Raw genomic sequence first — 7,500 nt, 5'->3', positions numbered from 1 at the left:
TTCCTTTTGCCTCCAGGATTAAACACAAAATTCTCACTCTGACATACAAAGCCCTCAATTGCATTGCTCCTCCCTACATCTCAGACCTTTTCTCCAGATACTCTCCCTCCCGTCCCCTTTGCTCTGCTCATGATCTCCTACTCTTCTCCTCTCTCGTTACCTCCTCACATTCCCATTTACAAGATTTCTCCAGACTGGCTCCCATCTTATGGAACTCTCTGCCTCGCTCCACAAGACTCTCCCCTAGTTTTAAAAGCTTCAAGTGGTCCCTGAAGACTCTACTATTCAGGGACGCATACAACCTAAACTAACCTTCCTATCTCCATTGCTATCCCCTTAAACCCCATAGCATGTAAGGCTATGAGCCCATCTGTTTATAGTCCACTTTCATAAGAGCCGACTACAACAGTGCAACTCTCTGCAGGACCCTCTACCCATTTGATCCCTGTAATTGTTTTTTATATACCACCTATGTTTATAGCACTGCGGGACCTGTTGGCGCTCTACAAATACCTGATAATAATAATAATACATTCACTCTAAGGGGTAGGTTTATCATAGTGCGAGCGGACATGATACGATTTAGCGTATCATGTCCGCTGCACATCGATAAATGACGACAGCATACGCTGTTGGCATTTATCATTGCACCAGCAGTTCTTGTGATTGGCCGCTAGCAGGGGGTGTTAATCAACCCGATCGTATTCGATCAGGTTGATTTCTGTCTGTGGCCTCAGATCAGGCGGACAAGTTATGGAGCAGCAGTCTTTAGACCGCTGCTTCATAACTTCTGTTTCCGCTGAGCCTAAAGGAGCTTGATAAATCGGCCACTAAGACTGCCATATATGCCATTTATACTGTACGTGGATTCCATATTATTAATGTGAAAGAGCCGTCAGAAAGAGCCATCAAAAATATTTGCATTGAAACAAACGGGACGTACATGATGCATACTGACTGATATTTATAACTACCACAGTGTGTGTATATGTGTGTGTGTGTGTGTGTGTGTGTGTGTATATATATATATATATATATATATATATATATATATATATATATATATATATATATATATATATATATATATATATGTGTGTGTGTGTGTGTGTGTGTGTGTGTGTGTATATATATATATATATGTGTGTGTATATATATATATGTGTGTGTGTGTGTATATGTGTGTGTGTGTGTGTGTATATATATATATATATATATGTGTGTGTGTGTGTGTGTGTATATATATATATATATGTGTGTGTGTGTGTGTGTATATATATATATGTGTGTGTGTGTGTGTGTATATATATATATATATGTGTGTGTGTATATACATATAATTATAATTAAGTCCTCAATGTGGCATTGCACTCACTGGGACATTTGCCAAGGTGCACTTCAACACCATCAATATCCAACACAAAGGAAGGCAGTCTCCGGTCTTGTGACAAGCGTGATTTGATTTTATATACCGGTATATTTAAATGATACACTTTGAAATGCTTTATTTTAGCTGCAACAAAGAAAAATATGTGTACCTAGCCTCTTTAATATTCAAGTTCAGATTCCCTTTGTTAGGAGGCAGATACCCTTCAGCCAAATAACAAGAATTCCTGATTTATGTTACAACACATATTATAAAGAAAATAATTATTGTAGACAACTTTAAAAATGCACATTAACCCCTTCATCTTTTACAGTGGTTTAAATACTGACTTTTGTATGCTTACATTTTTAGAGACATATAATTGTAGAGTTATCCGGGGTGTTTCCCTTTAATAAATGCCACCTATTAGTTGATTAATCTGCCTGTTGCAGTTATGAGCCTTGTGGTGCAAGGTTGATAACCCTATTTGATAAGTCCAAGCTGCTTACATCACGGAACATTATCCTTGTCAGGCACCTGATACAGAGGTGATAACCAGTGAAAGTCTACAGGGATCAAATAAAGAGTGAAGCAAAGCAGAAATATCACATCTGGATATGTTTCCAAGTAAAATGAAGGAGTTAAAACATCCTCCACTGCATGCAAAGCTTTCCACCAGCTGTGAGTCTGGTAAAGTAAGTTGTGACGCTGAAGTCGTGACTGACTGTACGGCTAAGGAGGAGCAACACTTTACCCCCACCCACCGCTTCTGCTGCACGCTCCCCACGTTTCAAGAGCTTAAAATAAACGGGCTGAGTAATCTTAAACCACCAGCAGGCTGGATTATAATAGGAAAAAAAGGATAACAAGGAATGTATTGTCTTCTTTTAAATCCCTTATGATTCATATGATTGGTAGTATACATTATGTATGTATGTATGTGTATATATGTGTGTATATATATATATATATATATATATATATATTAGGTAGTATACATTATATATATATATATATATATATATATATGTAAATTGCTTTTATCATTCAAATAATACATTTAACATTTGAAATATTCTAACTAAATTGATTTAGCTGGAAACATACGGCTAGATTTAGAGTTTTGCGGCCAAAGGGGTGCGTTAGCTACGCGTGTTTTTTCCCCCCACACCTTTTAAATAATGCTGGTATTTAGAGTTCTCTGAAGGGCTGCGTTAGGCTCCAAAAAGGGAGCGTACAGGCATATTTACTGCTACTTCAACTCTCAATACCAGCGTTGCTTACGGTAGCGGCTAGCTTTGAAAACGTGCTCGTGCACGATTCCCCCATAGGAAACAATGGGGCAGTTTGGGCTGAAAAAAAAACTAACACCTGCAAAAAAGCAGCGTTCAGCTCCTAACGCAGCCCCATTGTTTCCTATGGGGAAACAGTTTCTAAGTCTGCACCTAACACTCTAACGTGTACCCCGAGTCTAAACACCCCTAACCTTACACTTATTAACCCCTAATCTTCCGCCCCCGCTATCGCTGACTGCTGCATATTATTATTAACCCCTAATCTGCCGCTCCGCACACCGCCGCAACCTACATTATCCCTATGTACCCCTAATCTGCTGCCCACAACATCGCTGACACCTATATTATATTTATTAACCCTTAATCTGCCCCCCCCCCCCAACGTCGCCGCTACCTTACCTACACTTATTAACCCCTAATCTGCCGACCGGACCTCGCCGCCACTATAATAAATGTATTAACCCCTAAACCGCCTCACTCCCGCCTCGCAAACCCTATAATAAATGTTATTATAACACCCCCCTAAATTAAATATAATTTTATTCTAACTAAATAAATTATTTATTAAAATTTTTTTATCCTATTTAAAGCTAAATACTTAATAAACCCTAATATAGCTACAATATAAATAATAATTACATTGTAGCTATTTTAGGATTTATATTTATTTTACAAGCAACTTTGTATTTATTTTAACCAGGTACAATAGCTATTAAATAGTTATTTACTATTTAATAGCTACCTAGTTAAAATAATTACAAAATTACCTGTAAAATAAATCCTAACCTAAGTTACAATTAAACCTAACACTACACTATCAATAAATTAATTAACTAAACTACCTACAATTACCTACAATTAAATCAACTAAACTAAATTACAAAGAAAACAAACACTAAATTACAAAAAATAAAAAAAAAGATTACAAGAATTTTAAACTAATTACACCTACTCTAAGCTCCCTAAAAAAATAACAAAGCCCCCCAAAATAAAAAAAAATGCCCTACCCTATTCTAAAATAAAAAGTTAACAGCTCTATTACCTTACCGGCCCTTAAAGGGGCTTTTTGCGGGGCATGCCCCAAAGAAATCAGCTCTTTTGCTTTTAAAAAAAACATACAATACCCCCCAACATTACAACCCACCACCCACATACCCCTAATCTAACCCACCCAAACCCCCCTTAAAAAAACTAACACTAAGCCCCTGAAGATCTTCCTACCTTGTCTTCACCCAGCCGGGTACCATCTGATCCGTCCAGAAGAGGGTCCGAAGTCTTCATCCTATCCGGCCAGAAGAGGTCCTCCAGAGGGTCCAAAGTCTTCATCCTATCCGGCCTGAAGAGGTCCTCCAGAGGGTCGGAAGTCTTCATCCAGACGGCATCTTCTATCTTCTTCCATCCGGAGTGGAGAGGGTCCATCTTGAAGCAGCCGGCGCGGATCCATCCTCTTCTAATGACGTCCAACAGCGAATAAAGGTTCCTTTAAATGACGTCATCCAAGATGGCGTCCCTCGAATTCCGATTGGCTGATAGGATTCTATCAGCCAATCGGAATTAAGGTAGGAAAAATCTGATTGGCTGATTGAATCAGCCAATCAGATTCAAGTTCAATAGGATTGGCTGATCAAATCAGCAAATCAGATTGAGCTCGCATTCTATTGGCTGTTCCGATCAGCCAATAGAATGCAAGCTCAATCTGATTGGATCAGCCAATCGGATTGAACTTGAATCTGATTGGCTGATTCAATCAGCCAATCAGATTTTTCCTACCTTAATTCCGATTGGCTGATAGAATCCTATCAGCCAATCGGAATTCGAGGGACGCCATCTTGGATGACGTCATTTAAAGGAACCTTCATTCGCTGTTAGGACGTCATTAGAAGAGGATGGATCCGCGCTGGCTGCTTCAAGATGGACCCACTCCGGATGGAAGAAGATAGAAGATGCCGTCTGGATGAAGACTTCCGACCCTCTGGAGGACCTCTGCCGGCCGGATAGGATGAAGACTTTGGACCCTCTGGAGGACCTCTTCTGACCGGATAGGATGAAGACTTCAGACCCTCTTCTGGACGGACCGGATGGTACCCGGCTGGGTGAAGACAAGGTAGGAAGATCTTCAGGGGCTTAGTGTTAGGTTTTTAAGGGGGGTTTGGGTGGGTTAGATTAGGGGTATGTGGGTGGTGGGTTGTAATGTTGGGGGGGTATTGCATGTTTTTTTTAAAGGCAAAAGAGCTGATTTCTTTGGGACATGCCCCGCAAAAAGCCCTTTTAAGGGCTGGTACGGTAATAGAGCTGTTAACTTTATATTTTAGTATAGGGTAGGACATTTTTTTATTTTGGGGGGCTTTGTTATTTTTTTAGGGGGCTTAGAGTAGGTGTAATTAGTTTAAAATTCTTGTAATCTTTTTTTATTTTTTTGTAATTTAGTGTTTGTTTTTTTTGTAATTTAGTTTAGTTTATTTAATTGTAGGTAATTGTAGGTAGTTTAGTTAATTAATTTATTGATAGTGTAGTGTTAGGTTTAATTGTAACTTAGGTTAGGATTTATTTTACAGGTAATTTTGTAATTATTTTAACTAGGTAGCTATTAAATAGTTATTAACTATTTAATAGCTATTGTACCTAGTTAAAATAAATACAAAGTTGCCTGTAAAATAAATATAAATCCTAAAATAGCTACAATATAATTATAATTTATATTGTAGCTATATTAGGATTTATTTTACAGGTAAGTATTTAGCTTTAAATAGGATTATTTTTTTTAATAAGAAATAATTTATTTAGTTAGAATAAAATTATATTTAATTTAGGGGGGTGTTAGGGTTAGGGTTAGACTTAGCTTTAGGGGTTAATACATTTATTAGAGTAGCGGCGAGGTCTGGTCGGCAGATTAGGGGTTAATAAGTGTAGGTAGGTAGCGGCGACGTTGGGGGGGGGCAGATTAGGGGTTAATAAATATGTAGGTGTCGGCGGTGTTAGGGGCAGCAGATTAGGGGTGTATATGGATAATGTAGGTGGTGGCGGTGTCTGGTCGGCAGATTAGGGGTTAAAAAAAATTATTAGAGTGGTGGCGATGTGGGGGGACCTCGGTTTAGGGGTACATAGGTAGTTTATGGGTGTTAGTGTACTTTAAAGCACAGTAGTTAAGAGCTTTATAAACGTTAAGCGTTAGCCCATAAAGCTCTTAACTCCTGACTTTTTTCTGCGGCTGGAGTCTTGTCGGTAGAGGGTCTACTGCTCACTTCAGCCAACCGGCGTTAGGTAGATCCCATTGAAAAGATAGGATACGCAATTGGCGTAAGGGGATCTGCGGTATGGAAAAGTCGCGGCTGGAAAGTGAGCATTAGACCCTTTCCTGGCTGACTCTAAATACCAGCGGGCGGTAAAAAGCAGCGTTAGGAGCCCTTAACGCTGGTTTTGACGGCTAACGCAGAACTCTAAATCTAGGCGATAGTGATTCTCATATTTTAGGACATCATATAAATTAGTGGAAAGTATTCTTGAATGGGATTGTGCTGGATAGAAATACCTTTTTTCTAGTTTAAAAATAATAATATATATATATGTCTCTGTTTAACAGATGGCTGAGACAGCCTAAATATAATATCAGTAATTAGTCACAGGTGACCTTCCTACCCAGCTCACAGCCCACTACATCTGCAGTCATGTCTGTCTGCACCAACACATGAGAGTGGCTACAAATGCAGAATTGGTGCAAAGGAGACCTTGCTGAGTCCAAGGACAACTGTAGTGTTAGGCTTCTGGTTACATGAAAAAACACAATGCCTTTCACCTACAGCCCAGCCAGGCTTCTCAGTGTCAGCAGAACAACTTATGATAAGTTTTATATAACGTGGGGCAAGATCTGCTGATGTGAGAATGTTCTTAGGGTGGTGAAACTGATGAATAATACAATTCATTTTAGCTGTTTCCTATGACCTGATAGAGGAAGGAAGTGCAAATTGATTTAGCATGTTCTGCATTCAATGCACACGTAGCAGTCTTTCAAATTCTAGCTTTGCTTTTTAAGCCTCTTTATACAGTAATGTCAAGAAGCTTACACCTCTTGTATAGGCCACACACCACCAGTGGTCAGGCAGTATGAACTTCATTGTCTTTTCTGATACCTTTGGGTTGCATTAAGTGCAAGCTCTTGTGCCAGCATCCATTATTATCAACCTGTGAAAAATCAAAAACCCCAGAATGGCCATGCACCTTATAAACATTAGCTAGCTGATTTCAAATCATTGCATTACATTTATGGAGCATTTGGGGTCCCAGGGATATAGAAAAATACATAATACAGCTGACCTATGAATATCTCGTTTGTGTAGAAAATATCCCACTTAGACTCTCAGACGCATGTACAAGTAAAGCATTCCATTAATGTGCTTGTCAATGCAATATGTATGGAAATAAATGATGATACAATTCTCTGATTAGCCCACCATGGTGCTACGTTACCCCCAATTTAACACCTGCAAATGGTATATAGAAAGTGGCAATATTTAATTTACAACTGTGTGAGAGGGTGTTTTAACCTGTACATATAACATAAATGCACATACACATATAAGGCCTTAACTCTTTCTAGGTCAAGGCAATCAGCAAGTACTTGGGTATTTCTGGTCAGCTTCATTATCTGTTTCATCATTGTTCAACAAACTGACAAATGCTCTCTGATCTGACAAAAGGTGTCACAGAACCCCCCCCCCCCCCTCCAACAAAAGACTAAATGAGCTGATTCCAATATTCTCAGACAAAAAGGTTCCTTCTCTACAAGAACAAAGTACTACTGAGAATGAGAAAACAATATTCTGCAGAAACACTATGATTACG

The 7,500-nt window shown here is 38.9% G+C and overlaps 1 protein-coding gene across 6 annotated transcripts in view; it reads right to left on the bottom strand.

The window, feature by feature from the left end:
• Nucleotides 1–7,500, bottom strand: part of VEGFA (vascular endothelial growth factor A) — a 64,179-nt gene that overhangs the window by 34,228 nt on the left and 22,451 nt on the right. The gene's annotated exons all lie outside the window — the stretch shown is intronic.

This window comes from Bombina bombina, chromosome 4 (genome assembly GCF_027579735.1).
Source record: "Bombina bombina isolate aBomBom1 chromosome 4, aBomBom1.pri, whole genome shotgun sequence".
Classification (NCBI taxonomy): Eukaryota; Metazoa; Chordata; class Amphibia; order Anura; family Bombinatoridae; genus Bombina; species Bombina bombina.
The sequence above is the reverse complement of the archived record's forward strand: the minus strand, read 5'-3'. Positions and strand labels throughout refer to the sequence as shown.